This window comes from Sparus aurata, chromosome 22, assembly GCF_900880675.1.
Source record: "Sparus aurata chromosome 22, fSpaAur1.1, whole genome shotgun sequence".
NCBI classification, from domain to species: domain Eukaryota; kingdom Metazoa; phylum Chordata; class Actinopteri; order Spariformes; family Sparidae; genus Sparus; species Sparus aurata.
In genome coordinates, this window is record NC_044208.1 from 12,003,455 (window position 1) to 12,021,478 (window position 18,024).

The window sequence follows — 18,024 nt, forward strand, 5'->3', positions numbered from 1 at the left end:
GCAGCCGCCATGACACCGTTCACCATCACTGGCTTCACCAGCGCACTCCCCAGATCGCTCATCCTCCTCCGCTTGAGCCGCAAAAGGCTGTCCCCCTGGCAGCATGCGCTGCTGGGGGAACTATTAGCCTCTTCACTATTTCTTTTACTCTTTGTTCTTTTTTTCTCCACTTTAAACGCTACTTCCTTTGTCCTCTTCCACCACGCACCTCAGAGATCCCTCTCACACACACTCAGCGCACGTGCGTGTTCAGAGTGGTATGGCCGTAAGCCAAAGCGCAGGAGACAAACACACTATTTAAACCCGTTCAACAGTTATGTCTCTGTGGCACACCTAAAATAGGGTGACCACATTTATGTGATAAGCTTCCTTTAATGAGCACCATGATTATTTTGTTACTGTATATATGTTGTTTCATAAGAAGTCATATTTTGTCCTGAGGTGCCACGTTTATATCGGGAATGGGGGGGGCGGAACTGTTGTGTTCCCATAGGTTGCTCCGGGGAACGGTTAGAGAGCGTACCCGCTGCTGAGTCCTCAGAGGAAATCTGGGAGACTAGCAAGCTGCACTGTGTCCTCATTCCTCTTCTTCACCTGCTTTATACAGGTCATCTATTTGTTAATGTGGTCTCCCATCCCTGGGACCCGTAACAAATCTTGGGGGCTCGTCCGGGATCGGCGCCACCTTCTGGTTCGGAGCTGATCCATTGATGACATCTGGGACCAAGAGCGGAGCTGATGCTGGCAGAGAGAGCGGTTAGCTGAAGCAGAGACTGAGCTGTCGTTGAGCTGGGTGACCCATCGTGAGGGACAGGGAGGAGCTGCTGTCATGGCTGAGAGTGAGAGGAAGAGCCTAGTGTGGGACATTAGGAAAAGCCTGTTCACCCAGTCGGCTGGAGAGCTCTTCCAGATCGCCAAAGACGTGGGGCCAGTTGCAGGTCAGGGCCAGCCTGAGCTCAACGAGGAAGACCAGGAAGGCTGCTTTGACTACATCAGTTCTTTCATGCACAGTAAGCCCTTGCTTGAGTCAGAGGACAGTGGAATGGTTGAGTTGTTAATATTAAAGGACTGTATTGATGCTGTTATTAAGAATCGAGATGTACTGCTCTTATCTGATGTTAGGGGTGATGCAGAATCAAACATGACACCCATAACCACACAAACAGTGCATACTGCTCACAATCAAGGGGATGTTGCCAGCAGTCCACCTCAAACTGTACCTGTGACGGTTACAGATGACACAGCCACACAGTCTCAACCTGCAGATACAGCTAGCCATACTGGTCCAGTCAGTGCTTTTTTCCATAACAATGGCAGTGATTCTTCCACAGCTAGCCAAGTGGAATCAAAGTCAGCCAGAATGGTATCAGACATCACAAATACTGAGTTGCAAGAGATGCTAACGAGCTATGAGGAGCTTGGTAAAAAGCTTAGGCAGAACATGATGGTACCTAGTGAACAGTCACCACGACACTTTTCAGGGTTTCCATGTCAAGCTAACAAGCCCCATAGTGACGTTTCCCAGCACAATCCATCATTTCAGTATACAGCCCAACCTGCCCGTGAGGGGACAATGTCTTTGAGAGATCTTTCCTATCTCCAGAGAAGGGAGTTTAAAGTACAAGGAGGTCAGGTTGGTGATCATTCATCATTCAAGCAGGTAGATGAAGGAATCAGAGAAGGCTTTCATGACACAGAGATAATTCGTGGAGTGCTCAGAATAATAAAGCCTGGAACATTCAAAGACATGTTAATCAATAAAGACGACCTTACTGTGACAGAACTTAAGGGGTTCCTCCAGGCTCACCTCAGAGAGAAAAACAGTACAGAGTTATTTCAAGAGTTAATGTGTGCCAGACAGGATGAACACGAGACACCACAGCAGTTTCTCTATCGGGTGATAGGATTGAAGCAGCGAGTATTATTCACATCCAAACTATCAGATGCAGGCATAAAGTACAGTCCAGCCACTGTTCAGGATGTCTTTCTACATACAGTTTACCAGGGGCTAGGATACAAGCACAGTGATATCCGGCGAGAGTTAAAGCCTCTACTGTCAGACTGTGAAGTGAGTGATGAAACAATACTACGTCATGTAATGAGAATTACAAGTGAGGAAAGTGAGAGACAGAAGAGGATAGGTTCTTCTCGTAGGCAGACTACAACAAATGCCCATTGTGCCCAGCTTGAGCTTAACGCCATTCAAGAGAGTAGTAAGCAAGAGGTATCTGTTCCCAAATCCAAGACAGACCCAATTAAAGAGCTTACAGCAAAAGTGAATGAGCTCACAAGCCTGGTTGAGGCAATGAGACAGCACAGACAGCCGCGACCATCAGACCTAGTGAACCCATATTCTCAGAACAAGATGAGAGTCAGAAGAGACAAACCTTACGGTTGTCCAACGTGTGTTGAGCAGAACCGCCCAGACTGTTGTCATTGTTTCTCCTGTGGGGAAGAGGGTCACAGAGCTGTTGGCTGCTTAAAGAGGCAAAAGAACCAGGGAAACGTGAACCGGTCGCTGCAGAGGGGCACCCAGTGATCGGGTCAGAAAGAGAGCCCCAAAGTGAGCACCAAGCCAAACTTGGAACTCAAGCCAGCCACAACAGCCGAAAACCAGATCCCACCTTGGCAGCCATCTCAGAGGTAGCTAGCTACAAAGAAAGGGAACCACCTGTTCTGTCTAATGCTGCAGCTTTGTGCACTAAACGCGGGGCAGTTGCTAAATTAATAGGAAGGAAGGCTCTGATACAATGTAACTTGAGTGGCTTGGCAGTGACTGCATTGCTCGACACAGGTGCACAAGTCAGCATTATAAGCCGTGACTGGAAGGAGAGGTATCTACCTGATCTGGTCAAATTATGGTCAAATTATAGGAGAAGTAGATGAGTTGAAAGTTTGTGCTGTTAACGGGGAACCCATCCCATTTGATGGCTGGATACCCATAATGATCAACTTGCCTGGAAGCGAGGACCCCAGTCTCTCCATCAACACTCCGGTCCTAGTCAGCAGTCTTCCCATGGACAAACCATTGGTTGGTTTCAATGTTTTGGAGCAAATTATTGAGAGGCAGCCAGAACAGCTAATGTCTACACTGGTTGCATTGCTCCGCAACGCTATCTGTGTTTCTCCTGAAAAAGCTGAAGCGATTGTGAGCTTCATTCAGACAGCAGAGCCAAACTTGTCACAAGGCCGCTTAAGAACAGGCGAAAAGGATGTTGTTGTCCCTGCTGGGCAAGTCACCTGGGTAAGGTGCCGGGTTCCACCAACCATGAACCCCTGCGATCGTCTGGTGTTGTTCGAGGTAGATGAGGGCAGTCAGCCCTTAGAGCAGCTGGAGGTAGTGACAGGCTTAGTTGAGATAAAGAATCCCACCAAGAGGCTTCCGGTTTAGCGGCCCTTAAGATGGCAGCTTGAGAGAGAATCTCCCCCGACCACGAGGATTTAAGTGCCCATGATCTTGACGAACTCGATATAAAACTGAAGGTAAAACATGTATAAGGGCAAGATCTCATTGCGAGATAGGCAGAGCAAAGTAAAACTTAAGAAAACTGCACAGAACGCCGAAACACACGGAGACCCGAGCCCGAAGTCTTCCCTAGCTAGCTGTAACGTTAGCTCACTAGCTAATGATAGCGGAGAGGAGGGCGAAGCTAACATGGAAACTAGCTTGGATATCATTCTCGCTGAGATAAAAGATTTCCGACAAGACAATAAGCAACAACTCGAGGAAATCAAAGAGGAGATTAGCAAAACCAAAAAGAGACTTGACGAAGTAGAGGAGCGTGTTTCAAACACGGAGGAGAGAATGCAGTCGATAGAAGAAGTGACGGTGGAGCTGATAAAACTTCAAGCCCGCCTGGAAGAAAGACAGGAGGACCAAGAGGGAAGATCTAGACGAAACAACATTAGAGTCTATTCCATTCCAGAGGGGTCAGAGAACGAGTCCCCATCAATGATAGAGTTCGTCGGAAAACTGTTAAAACATGGCTTGTCTCTAGCGGAAGATGTGGATCTTCAGATCGAACGGGCACACCGGGCACTTGGACCCGCACCGAAAGAAGGAGCGCCTCCGAGATCCATCATTATTAAGTTTCTTAGCTACAAGACGAAAGAGGAAATCTTACGATCAGCGTGGCAGAAAAGGGGCTTTATGTGGAAAAATAAACAAATCAACCTGGACAATGACTATGCACCGAGTGTGTTGAAGAAAAGGCAGCAGTACATGGAAGCTAAGAGGGTTTTGAAGGAAAAGGGAATCCGCTTTCAGACACCCTTTCCGGCCAGACTGCGAGTTTTTTACGCGGCTGGGACACGCACCTACAACACGGCCGAGGAAGCAACGAAGGAAATGGCAGAGAAGGGGCTGCAGGTCGCAGTGATTAAACCACCCGAGACGCTGCTGGAGCAGATCCGGAGGCTGTCATGGTCGGTGAGCGGCAGACGAGGACAAACACAGACTCATACACGCCGAGGGTCAACGTTCAGAGACAAGCTGCAGAGATTCAGCAGGGACCCGGAGCAGAGGGCTCAAGAGACGATTGAGTAGAACATGTCCACGCAAGTATTGTTTAAAAGGAGTATGATTACAGAATTGGATTTTGGACTTCTTTGAATTAATCCTTGGGCATTGCACGGCGGTTTCTGGAGCTCCTCACTCACATTGTTGTATAATGAGTGAGTACAGACTTTTAAAGATGATGCAAAACCTCCCCTCCGTGAAAAAGAATGTTTAAAGCAGTAAGTCACTTTTGATGTTCTAGGTTTATGTTCTGAAGAGACTACTATTATCACAGAGTGAAGTATGAAGGTGGGAGAGGGTAGATTCAGGGTCCTTTTCTCTTGGGAATATTTCTGTGCAAAGTTTCCTTTTTTTTTTTTTTATTATTATTTCATTTAGTTATCAAAGCGTAATTGAGGATGATCAATATGTCGGGGGGCACTTTTTCTTTTTGGCATTATGGATGAGATTCTTGCTGAATCCATCACAAATGAGGGCCCTCTCGCAGGAGAGAGACTTTCTCCCTCTAAAGCCGCACTTAAACACCTCATGCAGGGTTTTTCTTTAAACCCCACTTTTGGAAACCCTAATCAATATTTTCAGTTAATAAGAGTTTCAAAGCTCATTGGTAGTTGTTTTGTTCATGTGTTTTCTGCAGTTCAGAGCAGAGATGTCACACAATCTCTATCTAAAAACTGGGAAACAATTCTTAATAATGGTACTGGCAAGTAATACTTTAAAAGTGGTCTCCTTCAATGTAAATGGAATCCTTAATCCTATTAAGAGAGGCAAGATACTTTCGAAACTGAGAAGGGAGGGTGCTCAGGTAGCTTTCCTCCAGGAAACACATTTATCAGAAACTGAACACGCAAAACTGAGAAGAGGAGGCTTCAAACATGTATTTCACTCATCCTATAAATCAGGGCATAGAAGAGGGTCTGCCATCCTTATTTCAAGTCAAGTCCAATATGAACATCTTTCAGAGACTAAAGATAAAGAAGGCCGATATGTAATGATAACGGGGAGGATTGAAGGGTTGATGGTAACTTTCTTTAGCATATATGCACCTCCGGGGAGTGATTGGACCTTTTATAAAAAAATATTTGATATGATGTCTGCTGAAGCTCAGGGTGTGCTCATATGTGGAGGAGATATGAATATCAGATTATCAAAAATGGAATCCTCCACCTCTAACTTAGGACATAGTAAACCCACGATTAATAAGATAAATTCTATAATGAAAGAAATCGGCATAGTAGATGTTTGGAGGGAATTTAATCCAACAGGCCGTGACTACACTTATTTTTCTGCTCCTCAGTCTTCTTATTCAAGGATTGACTATTTCTTTGCATTTAAGAGAAATCAATTTAGAATTCAGTCTTGTGATATTGGAACAATTGATATATCTGACCATGCACCAATAATAATGACAGTTAATATCGGTAACAATCCAAAATCTACTTTATGGAAACTGAACTCAAGTTTATTGAACAACCCTCAGGTAAAAGGAGAGTTAGAAAAGGCAATAGATACTTATTTTAAAGAAAACAACAATGGAGAAGTGTCTCCTCCTATGGTGTGGGACGCATTTAAGGCAGTCCTGAGGGGGAAAGTAATTTCTATTTCCTCATCACTAAAAAAACAAAGACAGGTGAGACTTAACTCTCTATACACCAAACTCAAAGAATTACAAAAAGATCATAAAGCTAGACCGGGGACCAATGAACTATCCATTAAAAAACTACAAAAAGAGATAGATGAGATACTCACAGAAGAGGTTAAGAAGAAACTGGTATTTCTAAAACAGGGGTACTATGAGGCAGGAAGCAAGGCAATGAAACTGCTATCATATAAACTGAGGAAACAACAGGCAGACGCCACTATTAATAAGATAAGATGCCCTCATACTAAGCAAATACACAATAGAGTAGCCCAAATTCAACAAAGTTTTGAAAATTATTATAAGGAATTATATTCACAACAAAAGCTAGACAACGAAGAGGAGATGAGGAGTTTTCTTGAATCTCTGAATCTTCCCATAATCACACAAGAACAAAACAAAGCCCTGATAGCAGATATCACTGAAATAGAAGTCAATGCAGCAATATCAAGACTTAAACCACATAAGAGTCCAGGTTCAGACGGCTTCACAGCCGAATGGTACAAGTCTTTCAGGGAACAGTTGGTTCCAAAACTGTGCCAGATATGTAACGGGGCTCTCAAAAAGGGAGAGATTCCCCCTTCATGGAAGCAAGCTATAATCTCAGTGATACCAAAGGAAGGCAAAGACTCATTAGATTGTAAACAATTCCGACCCATCTCAGTGTTAAATCTTGATTATAAAATTTATATGTCAATATTAGCTAGGAGAATCGAAAAACTTTTGCCATCTCTTATCCATCTGGACCAGACTGGATTTATCCATGAGAGACAGACTCAAGATAGCTTGAGGAGAACGTTACATATTATATGGCATATCCAGCAGAACAAGACACAAGCTATGTTAATGGGACTGGATGCCGAGAAGGCGTTCGATTCAGTAAGATGGACTTTTTTGTATAAGGTGTTAGACAAATTTGGTTTTCATCATACTCTTATTGAGGCTTTCAAAGCTGTATATAATAACCCAACAGCAAGAATTAAAATAAATGGCAGTCTCTCAAATTCCTTTACTTTGGAGCGTTCTTGTAGGCAGGGTTGCCCCTGTTCCCCACTTCTTTTTGCTCTCTTTATAGAACCTCTTAGTCAATATATTAGGCAAAACAAGCAAATCAAGGGTATAAATATAGCAGGACAGGAACACAAAATATCTTTGTTCGCGGATGATGTGTTAATTTTTTTGTCACAACCATCTACATCCCTGCCGGTCTTGATGTCGTCAATGGACATGTTTGGTAAATTATCAGGCTATAAGATAAATATTCAGAAAACCCAGGCTTTGACCTTTAATTTTAACCCACCATATGATTTGGTAACTAAATATAACCTGAGTTGTAACAAGAAATCAATGAAATATCTGGGAATTAATCTTACCCAAGACATTTCAAAATTATTTGAAGCTAACTATATTCCTCTCAATGTTAAAATTAAATCGGACATTTCTAGATGGAATCACCTACCTTTTCTCAGTCTAACTTCAAGAATTGAATCGGTCAAAATGGTGATTTTGCCTCGCCTGTTGTATCTTTTCCTTTCGTTGCCAATTGAAGTAAGTGATCGACAGTTCATGGAGTGGCATAAATTAATTTCTCGATAAATCTGGATGGGTAAAAAACCGAGGATAAAATTTAAAGTAATGCAACTATCAAAAGACAAAGGAGGAATGGCACTGCCAAATTTAAAAGATTATTATCATGCGGCTCAGATAAGAACTCTGGGGTATCTGTGCGACCCGCAGTTCAGGGCCAGGTGGAAGGAAATAGAAGAGGAAGGATCCGTGGGTCCACCTATACAGGCAGCCATGGCAGACAAAAAACTTGTGGACAGTCTCACAAATAAGAATAACCCCTGGATAAAAACAACACTAAAAATTTGGCACAAAGTAGTTAGGAAATACAATTTAAAGGGTGCAGAAAACATATTACGTTGGTGTACATATGACACGGACTTTATTCCAAATAGGACAGACAGTAGATTTAAAATATGGATGGAAAGGAGCCTTACGGCGTACTGCTGCTTCATACATAATGGGTCGGTGAAAAGTTTTGACGATCTTAAAAGGGAATATGGTTTAGAAAAGCAGGATTTTTTCAGATACCTCCAAGTAAGGCATCGATTAAATACAATTCTGACAGAGAACTTGAAAAGTGATATTCTGAAGGTCTTTGTTTCAATCTATAAATTTGGGAGTGGAAAGAAACTAATATCTAAATTATACAAAAGCTTCCAAGATTCCTCGAATTTGAGCACCCTACACATTAAAGGTAGATGGGAAAGGGAGGGAGATCTGGCTATACCTGAGGATGAATGGGAAGATATTTGTAAATTACAATGGAAGACCACAACTTCACACAACTGGCGGGAGTTTGGATGGAAAAATATTATGAGATTTTTTATAACACCTGCTCAGAAGAGATATCAAGGCAGCGGAACAAATTGTTGGAGGATGTGTGGTTCAGATAAGGCCAACCATTATCATCTATTTTGGGATTGTCCGAAAATTGTGTCTTACTGGCACGACATTCATGACTGTCTGGAATATATATTTCAAATTACGATACAATTTGATATCAGTTCAATGTATTTTGGTACCATGGCATTCCATACCCAATCAATAGCAGACAAATATCTAATGAAGATATTACTGATTGGAGCGAAGAAAGCTATAACAAGGAAGTGGATACAACCCAACGCTCCGACGCTGGAAGACTGGCAAGGAACTGTGCAGGAAATCTACATCATGGAGAGACTGACATTTGCTTTGAAACTACAATCAGAGAAATTTAAGAGATGGTGGTCAAACTGGATCAGTTACATAAAATCACGGAGACCTGAACTACTTTAACTACCTCTATTACATGCCTTGGAGTACCAGACTATTTAACAATCAGGACAGTTGAAAATTGTTGGCAGTAGATCTTGATGAGAAAATGAGGAAGTGTGACATCCATTGTTCAAATGTTCCTATTTTACACATTGTAAAATAAAATAAAATAAAAGGGAGAGTAATAGCATAGAGAATATATATATTTTTTGCAATACTGTGTATGTGTATGTAATGGCGCTGAAATGATTTTGTATGTTTCTCCCTGATAAAAATAAAATTATAAAAAAAAAAGAATCCCACCAAGCCCTACATCATGATTGCTGTCAGTAACAACACCAAACACAACATGACCTTACCAAGAAAGACGGCTCTAGGCACCTTACAGCCGTTTGATCGGATTGTTGATCCTGAAATCCCAGACAAACACACACCTAATGTGACAGTCAATGAGGTTATTGTTGAACTGGCTGAACCGACTCCACCTCTATGGGATCCACCAGTGAACCTTGATCACCTGGAGAGGGAACAGCAGGAGGTTGTCAGGAGGATGTTGTATGAGGAGTCAAAGGCTTTCGCCAGGGATGGAAATGACATTGGATGTAATACGAGCCTTCAAATGGTGATCAATCTAAAAGATGACATCCCAGTACAGAGAGCGTACACCTCCATACCAAAGCCACTTCTAAAGGAGGTCAAAGAGTACATCCAAGACCTCATTGTGAAGGGATGGATAGTCAAGTCCAAGTCCTCTTATGCCGCTCCCATCGTGTGTGTGCGTAAGAAAGACGGCACACTACGCCTCTGCATAGACTATCGCCTATTGAATCAGAAAACTGTGCCAGACAGACACCCACTGCCTCGAATACGGGACCTGCTCGATACTTTGGGGGGATACTCATGGTTTAGCATTCTTGACGAAGGAAAAGCCTACCATCAAGGTTTTATGGCTGAAGGCTCACGTCACCTCACTGCCTTTATCACACCCTGGGGGCTCTATGAGTGGGTGAGAATCCCATTTGGTCTCTCCAATGCACCTGCAGCCTTCCAGAGGAGCATGGAGGAGATGTTGAGCTCTCTGAGGGATGAGTGCTGCATACCATACCTGGATGACATTCTTTGCTACTCAAGGTCTTTTGAGGATCACGTGGAGGTGGTCCGTAAGGTGCTTCGGGCCTTACAGTGTCAAGGGGTGAAGCTCCGGCCTGAGAAGTGTGAGTTGTTCAAGGGGGAGGTTCGCTATGTTGGGCGCCTGGTCAGTGCTGATGGTGTTCGAGTTGACCCCAAGGACCTGGAGGCTGTTCTGGCTCTGAAGACCAAAGCGCCACAGACTGTAGGCGACTTGAGAAGGGTTCTCGGCTTCCTCAGCTATTATCGCTCGTACATACAGAACTTCTCGAGAATAGCTCAGCCACTGTATGAGTTACTCCAGGGGAAGTCCTCAACACTGCAAGCCCACTGCCGACAGAGTAAAGCCAAAGGGCCCCAGCTACAATCAAGGGCTCCTGTAGAGTGGACTGCTCAGCATCAGAGTATACTTGAGAGACTGATCGATACATTAACTCACCCTCCAGTCCAAGGATATCCAGACTTTGACCAGCCATTCGTCCTGCATACGGATGCGTCAGAGCAGGGCCTCTGGGCTGTTCTTTACCAGCATCAGGATGGAAAGCTGCGAGTCATTGGATATGGGTCACGGACCCTCACACCCGCGGAACGCAACTACCACCTGCATAGTGGCAAGTTGGAGTTTCTGGCTCTAAAGTGGGCAGTGTGCGCAAAGTTCAGGGATTACCTCTTTTACGCTCCACACTTCACCATCTTCACTGACAACAACCCACTTACATACATCATGAGCACAGCCAAACTCAATGCGGTTGGTCATCGCTGGGTTGGAGAACTGTCAGACTTCTGCTTCAACATCAAGTATAGACCAGGGAGAGTTAACGTAGACGCTGATACACTGTCCCGTGTCCCTCTTGACATCGAGCACTACATATCAATGTGCACAGAAGAGTTGTCGCAGGAGGTGGTGGGCGCAGCTTGGGAGGGAACCCGAGCAGCCCAGAGGAAAGATGTGGCCTGGGTTGCTGCTCTCTTGGCCTCCTCCCATGATGTTATCCTGCAGCCTCGTGCACCCCTCCAGGAAATAAAAAACGATGACTTGGTTCAAGCTCAAAGAGAAGACCCCACAATTGGAGAGATCTTAAGACTCAAGGAGTCGAATGTGAAATTCACCGAGGACATTAGGAGGTCTGTAAAAGGATCTGCGTGTAAGCTCCTCCGTGAGTGGGACCGGCTGCGCCTTGAAGACGGACTCTTGTACCGATGAACACCAGAAAGGAAACAGCTAGTACTGCCTTTCAGATACCAGTCTGTTGTCTTAAAACACCTTCACGATCACATGGGCCATGTGGGTACAGAGAGGGTACTCCATCTCGCGAGAGAACGGTTCTATTGGCCTCACATGAAGAATGATGTAGAGGACTATATAACTAAGAAATGCAGTTGCATAAAACAGAAGAAGCCGACAGTTCATGTGCGTGCACCCATGAGTAGCTTGAAGTCCAACTCACCTCTTGAACTAGTCTGTATCGATTACTTGCACCTGGATAAAAGCAAAGGGGGGTACGAGTACATCTTGGTGGTAGTCGACCACTTTACGAGGTTTGCCCAGGCCTACCCGACCAAAAATAAGTCCGGTCGGACAGCAGCAGAGCGGATATATGGCGAATTCGTACCTCGCTTTGGGTTCCCAAACAAGCTCCACCACGACCAAGGGCGAGAGTTCGAGAATGAGCTTTTCCGAACTCTTGGGCAGCTCTCTGGGGTTGGTCACTCCCGAACTTCTCCGTACCACCCCCAAGGTAATCCAGCTGAGCGGTTCAACCGTACACTGCTCCAGATGTTACGCACGCTGACAGACAAAGAAAAGGAAGCATGGAAAGACCATCTCCCGCAGGTTATACATGCGTATAACTGCACCCGGCATGAGTCGACTGGTTATTCGCCACACTTCTTACTCTATGGTCGACACCCTCGCCTCCCCGTGGATCTCTTGTTTGGATTGGCAGGAGAGACTGACCCATTGACACACAAAGGATATGTTGAGAAGTGGTGCAAAAGAATGACAGAAGCATATCATATTGCCAACAATAACAGCCTGTCATCCAGTGCCAAGGGCAAGTCTTACTATGATCAGAAAGTGAGAGGAGTGGTCCTGCAGCCAGGGGATAGAGTGTTGGTTAGGAACCTTGGAGAACGAGGTGGTCCTGGCAAATTGCGTTCCTACTGGGAGAAGAGGATATATGTGGTCAAGGAACAAGTTTCAGACAACCCAGTATACGTCATTCATCCAGAGGGCACTGACAAGGGAAGAACTAGAACCCTGCACCGAAACCTACTCTTGCTGGTCAATGATTTACCAGTGGAACTCCCATCGCAGCCAACCAAACCAGCGTCAAAGCAAACACAAAGACCAGGGAACACAGGGGAGAGAATTAGTGACAAGAGAGGTCCGACAGTCGATGCTGAGACCTCTGATTCAGACGATGAGTCAGAAACTGGATACTGGCTGAGGATACCAGCAAGCTGGGCTGGGCCGAGAGCAGCGGTTACCCCTGAGAGATCAATTATCAGCCAAGAGAGGAGATCACCGGTGCTGGAGACATCAGTCCCGCCCGGGGAAAGGTCCGCCCCAACTTGTAGGGAACCTGCTGGGGTCCAGGCCCGAAACAGTGGCAAACATCTGCCTGAGCCAGCTGGGATTCCTGAAGGAGGACAGACATGGATGGAGAATCAAGCTGTGTCTGAGACCGTCCCTGTGCCGCTGGTAGGTAAAGTGATGATGGAGGGTCCGAACCAGGAGGAATTACAACTGAGGGATGAGCAGAGCACTCCTCATGGAGTTGAATTGGAGGAGAATGACATGTCAGCAGCCCTCCACTCACCTCAGTCAGCTGCCGAGCCAGAGTTCCCTCACAATGGGTGCTTTGAGGAGCAGACGCCAGGCTCTCAACCCTACTCACTTATCCCAGTCCGACGATCCACTCGGCGGAGACAACCAGGCCAAATGCTCACCTACTCATCTCTGGGTCACCCGACATATGAGTCCCGTCCCTCTGTGAACACTGTGGATGCTTACCTGGTGCCTTCTGCTGACCTGTGGTATTCACAACCATACACGCCACCATTCCAAGGTCCACCTTTAGTCCAATTCCCCTATTTACCCTTTCTTTACCCCATACATAGCTACTAGAAAGTCACAGTTTGCACATTATTAGAACCCTGCAGTCTTATGTGTAGCAACTTTGACCTTCTTAAGAGTTTTGAGTTTCAGACGGCTTTGGTTTTGAGAATGTTGATGATTTTGATTGTTGGAAGTTTGTAAGTGTCAGGAGCCACTTTTGTTGTTGGGAAGAGTGTGGCACACCTAAAATAGGGTGACCACATTTATGTGATAAGCTTCCTTTAATGAGCACCATGATTATTTTGTTACTGTATATATGTTGTTTCATAAGAAGTCATATTTTGTCCTGAGGTGCCACGTTTATATCGGGAATGGGGGGGGCGGAACTGTTGTGTTCCCATAGGTTGCTCCGGGGAACGGTTAGAGAGCGTACCCGCTGCTGAGTCCTCAGAGGAAATCTGGGAGACTAGCAAGCTGCACTGTGTCCTCATTCCTCTTCTTCACCTGCTTTATACAGGTCATCTATTTGTTAATGTGGTCTCCCATCCCTGGGACCCGTAACATCTCCAAGAAGAGACTGGAGAGCGCCCGCGGTTGGATCCCAGGGAGGGATAGAGACGGCGGAAGCTCCCAAGGAGATCTGAGGAGGGAAGTAACCGCGGAGCAAAACCAGTGCGCACGTACGACGCGGAGAGAAAACTTGTTCGACTGTGCTGATGTTTCTCCGTTGATGGATATAGACGAGCCATCAGGACGGAGCCGGTGAACATGTTTGAATAGCGCGTTTGTCTCCTCAGCCTTCGCTTACGGCCATACCACTCTGAACACGCCCGATCTCGTCCGATCTCAGAAGCTAAGCAGGGCCGGGCCTGGTTAGTACTTGGATGGGAGACCGCCTGGGAATACCAGGTGCTGTAAGCTTTTTACCTTCTCCGTTGCAGAGGGCGCTGCCGCTCCTTCACTGGAGACATGGCTTTGAACAACAGAGCAGCTTGCCTGGGAAAGATGTTCAGCCTTTTCTTTGCCGCTCGCGTTCACATATTTGCATTAGTGTGTACGAATTATATCATCAGGTGCCTCGGAAAAAACTTGAACAATTGACTGCATGCCTTGCTCGTGCAGAGAAATTAAAAAGCTTACAGCACCTGGTATTTTTAGGCAGTCTCCCATCCAAGTACTAACCAGGCCCGACCCTGCTTAGCTTCCGAGATCGGACGTGTTCAGAGTGGTATGCCCGTAAGCCAAAGTGCAGGAGACAAACACACTATTTAAACCGGTTCAACAGTTATGTCTCCGAGAAGAGACTGGAGAGCGCTCGCGGTTGAGTCTTAGCAAATGATGCATTAATGATTACTGATGTAGTAATGAATGTAGAATAAAGCTCGTAGTAAATACATCATCTGAGGGGTAAGCCTTTTCAAGACTGCTGAATTCAAATCTGCTGTAATGCTTCAACATAGAGAAATAATAATATGAACCCCATTGACAATGCATTACAGGTGAACAGGGTAAAAAAGTCATCAGATACTGCCATGAAACTTCTGTAGATTACTGCTTACCCTGACACAACAAAAAAATCGTATTTCAAGATATGTGAAATTTTGGTTTTCACATCCAAATCAAGTGTTACATCATTAATTATGCAAATAACAACTAATATTGTTCATAAGGAACAAGCTAGGGAGGTTTCATGTAGATATGTGATAATTAAATTTTCTATCCTATTCACCTAACACATTGCCTATGTTATTAGGCCTACAGGCCTATGTTATTGTGGTAATTAGGAGGCTTAAAACTCATTTTTTGAGCCTGGCACATAGCAGATTTGGATTCAGCAACCTTAAATACCCCTACAAATGTTGAATAAGCCCATTTTCTGAAAGCCTGCCTAGTCTATTGGTGGAAAGTGAAAACTTGCAGTAACATCTTATACAAATATGCAACCAGTAAGTGTACAAACAAAGAATTGTATTAATGGCAGTAACAGGTTGCCTAGAGTCAGATAAAGCACTGGATGTCATTCTGCTCACAATGTAAAAAAAAAACAACAGCAAAAAAAGACACATTATCATTCTTATCCAACAAATATGCAAGAAAATATATTATATTATATTATATTAATAACAACAATAATAATAATAATAAACTTTATTTATAGAGCAGAACATCTTTCATGCAATAATGCAGCCCAAATTGCTTGAACAAAGCAAGATCAGATCCAACAAAACAACGGTTAAAATCAACAAATCAATTTCAACAAAATATAATAACAATAATAATAATAATAATATAAGCATCCTTTCCTACGGCTGCACGATCTGGCACAGCAGCTGCACTTCTGCTGAGAGGAAAAGCCTCCAGAAAGTTATCAAAACAGCGCAGTGGATCGTTGGTTCTACTCTCCACTGTTTTTTATGCAATAAAACTAGTGCGGCATTAGATGTATGCTGTACATGAGCTGGATGCAGGCCCGTTGCGAGAAGGCAAGCAAACCAAGCAATTGCTTGGGGCCCCGAGCTGGCCTGGGGCCCCAAGACAACAAGTGGTTATGAATAAAATGCAACGACAAACTGTGAGCGCCCCTTTGATAGTCAATGCAGTAAAGTGCAATGACACTGTTATCGGGATCCCCCTCAAGGGGGCCCCTCTCAGTAGTCGCTGACAGCAGCCAGCCAGCCAGGTTCGTGACCTCTGCTGCCGGCAAAATACAAAACCTCGGTAGTCATCACATGAAGCATAATTATGCATCAGGAAGCCAGAAAAGAAAGAAGAGAAAGGAAGAGGAGGATAAGAAAAAACAAGATAGTGGTAAGTGATACATTACACTGGATAAAATAGCTCTACTTGTCTTGTAAAATTAGTGTAATTTCGCAGCAGGTAGGCTAGCAAAAAATGTTTATGTTGACGGCCAATGCTGCTTGTAACAGTTAGTGCAACTTTTTTTCGAACGGACAGAATATGGTTACGTACTGTAATATGTTTATTAACAGGATAAGGAAGACACAGATCTGTTCCAGAATCACTGTTTATCGTATTTAATGACATGACGTCATTGCAATAGCTTTGTAATAGGTTTTGATGAAAGTGCCATAGCTTCTCTGCTATACTAACTATTCCACCGTGATAATCTGTTAGGAAAACCACACAATAAATTCAGTGCATCAAAGCAGATCGGAACATTCATGTCTAATAGTATTCATGCACACCAGCTGTTTACTGTCTTTAAAGCACCCGGTGCGTCTGTCTAATCCTCAAACAGCAGAATGCTTAAATGCAATGTTTATGTCCATTTTGCTTGGGGCCCCCAAATTCCTTGAAACGGCCCTGGCTGGATGTTAGGAATGTATAGTGATTTAGTGATAGTAACTTATTCCCACTGTGACCAAAATCTGCTGTTGAACATATGACATGAACGACATAAACATATTGACTACAGTAGAAAGAGATTTACCAGTTATCACAGCAAATAATATATATACGCGGCCGGTAACCATGGCAACATCTCAACCCGTTCACTACACTGTCACTAACGCCAAACTTCATTAGCGGAACGGAAACAACCACACAAAGAGCTGGAAAAATACTATACCGCTTATGGAAAACTCAAGTTGCCACAATTATTTACATCTGACACCGTTTGCCGAGACTTCGGCGTAGTTTGCACAACACATAAATAAGTCAGAATTGGATCATGAGCCTGCCAAGTCGTCAATGTGTTGTGTAAATGCAGCGAGGTCGCCATTGAAGTGTACGCTACGGCGCCTTATTACAGACCGAACCTCCGTTAGAAAAGCAGGGAAATAAAGAAGACAGTTGAAATACAACATGAAGGAGATGATATCGGGACGTAAAATTAAATCCTGTGTATAACTGCCAAGCGGCCTACTATTCGGCTTAGAAACGGCACCGTTTCAATACACATTAATCAATATTTCACTCAAACCAAAGTCCTTCTCTGCTCAAACTGTCCACTGCGGTGTCAGACTGTCATGGCCGCCGTACGAATGTGCCTCGCTCAACGATTGGTGGGTTGAGCGTTCGCTGGATGGCAGACCGCCTGGGAATGGGGATTACCAGGTGATGTTTTACCTTCTCAGTAAAGACAGCAGAGGCACATCTGACCCCCTGTTCCTCTTCTCTGCACCTAACGGTGCAAGGACACAATACAAAATAAATCCCACATTTAAGCCCTGAAAGCCACATTATTTGTGGACAATGCCTTCATATTTCTAGAAAGTGGCACGTGAAAAATACACGTTAAAATGTGAGTGTTGCACGAAGCCGCATCATCAATATTTTTCATTTGTTTTCGTTTTTTCATAAGGAACTATTTATCCAGAGTACGATTTTTTTGAATATGGACACCAAATAAGTGGAGGTTAACAATGTTGCTTATAATTGCAAGTCTTATTATTAGGTGTTCTGCGAAGTTCGCCAAGCTAACAAACGTTTTGTCGTGTTTACGGATAAAGACAAGTAAAAAAAATTACCTCCTTCGAGCCGGATTTGAACCAGCGACCTAAGGATGTCTGATGTGGTATACTCTACAGTCCTCCGCTCTACCAACTGAGCTATCGAAGGGAATGGAGGACTAGCTAGAACCCGCCATTGTAATAACTGAAGCCCTGACGATATTCTGGACAGATTCACACTGCGGTTACAAAACTAAATTGCGACAGCTTGTAGTAATAGTTGTTCTTGAAGGTTTTATCCAAAGCTTAAAAATAAGTCCTTCAAATGTGAAGAAATGTCTACAATTGACTCTTAAAAGTTGACCAGTGAACCTGTTGAAGATTCCTGTAGCACAACCTTATTGTTCGTTCTCCTGTCCTCCAAGTTCTGAACTGAGCAAAC

The 18,024-nt window shown here is 44.3% G+C and overlaps 2 non-coding genes and 1 pseudogene across 2 annotated transcripts; 1 reads left to right on the top strand and 2 right to left on the bottom strand.

The window, feature by feature from the left end:
- The first annotated feature begins 13,972 nt into the window (after positions 1-13,972).
- Positions 13,973-14,091, top strand: LOC115574685 (5S ribosomal RNA). Its single transcript, XR_003982543.1, has one exon. It is a non-coding gene; the product is annotated as a 5S ribosomal RNA (ribosomal RNA).
- Positions 14,092-14,303: 212 nt separating this feature from the next.
- On the bottom strand, positions 14,304-14,412 carry LOC115574688 (uncharacterized; annotated as a pseudogene).
- A 3,249-nt stretch (positions 14,413-17,661) lies between these two features.
- Positions 17,662-17,751, bottom strand: trnay-gua (transfer RNA tyrosine (anticodon GUA)). The gene is given in 2 exon segments: positions 17,662-17,697; positions 17,715-17,751. It is a non-coding gene; the product is annotated as a tRNA-Tyr (tRNA).
- Between the last annotated feature and the right edge of the window lie 273 nt (positions 17,752-18,024).